The sequence below is a fragment of the Eretmochelys imbricata genome, chromosome 22 (assembly GCF_965152235.1).
Source record: "Eretmochelys imbricata isolate rEreImb1 chromosome 22, rEreImb1.hap1, whole genome shotgun sequence".
Taxonomy (NCBI): Eukaryota; Metazoa; Chordata; order Testudines; family Cheloniidae; genus Eretmochelys; species Eretmochelys imbricata.
Genome location: NC_135593.1, coordinates 14,988,930 through 14,990,287, shown reverse-complemented (window position 1 = coordinate 14,990,287; position 1,358 = coordinate 14,988,930).

Here is a 1,358-nt window from a genome sequence, read left to right as displayed (position 1 = left end):
ATGCATCTGATGAAGTGGGGTTTAGCCCACGAAAGCTTATGCCCAAATAAATTTGTTATTCTCTAAGGTGCCACAGGTACGCCTCATTGACTTTTCATTGACTTCAATGAGCTTTGGACCAGGCCCTATCTTACATGTCTGTCTATGCAGTGTTAGCTTACTGTTACTAAGCATTAACAGTAAAGAGGATATTACACTGCATGATTGCTAGTGAACACTGATATAGCTATGCAGAATGTCTAAATAATGCCATCAGGACTCTTGGAGACAGAAAATGTGATGGATCCTATTTCTGCATTAAGCAGATATTCTTCTTTTTTTTTTTTAATACTGAGAGGTCTTAGAGAAAATGTTTGAAAGAGATAGATGTATATTAATTTATAATCTGCATATGATTTAATCCTCAGTTCTTGTTAAATTTAAAACCAGTTCTACATTGGAAAATGATACAAAATAGGGTCCTGATTCTGTGAGGTGCCCAGCTTCCTTAAATTCCCGTTGAGCCCATGTATCGCATTCCAGGATTGGGCCCCAAACTAGATTTCAGGACCCCAACTCACTTACGGTAATCAAGTTTCAGAGGGATCGCCGTGTAGTCTGGATCTGTAAAAGCGGCAAAGAGTCCTGTGGCACCTTATAGACTAACAGACGTATTGCCATATAAGCTTTCGTGGGTGAATACCCACCCATGCATCAGACAAAGTGGGTATTCACCCATGAAAGCTCATGCTCATGCTCCAATACGTCTGTTAGTCTATAAGGTGCCACAGGACTCTTTGCCGCTTTTAGGGTAATCAGTAACTCATTTTCTGTGGCCATCTCTTTTTTAATAGGAAATGATATATTTCAACAAAAACAAAACAGAAAAAACAGAGTTTCTTTTTTAAATGAAGGATGTCATCGTTTAATGAGGCTTGAAGTGTTTACAGGTGTTTCCTCATGAGTTCAGATTTAGTGACCCCAGGGAGTTGATTCTCGGAAGGCAGGAGAAAACACTGAGCTCAGGCTTGTATTTTAAAACAGTTGAGCACTTAAGGGCCAGATCCTCCTCTGGTGTAAACCAGTGAAGCTCTATTGAAGTCAGTGGAGCCATGCAGATTTAGACCAGGTGAAGTCTGGCCCTACATATGCTCCTCTAAACACAACAGATCAAAAAATCATATTAAAAGATTTCTGCTTTAGAATTTTGTGGGCCAATCTTGCAGACCTCGCTCAGGCAAAACTCCTATTGACTGTAGGTTCCAGACTGTAATGTTTGTTTAAAAAATGTTTCGGTGATGTAACGTATCTTTTATGCATAATATCTTCCAGCGCACTCTAGCCTTGGAGAAACTGCATAATGTGGCGAAGAACAAAAC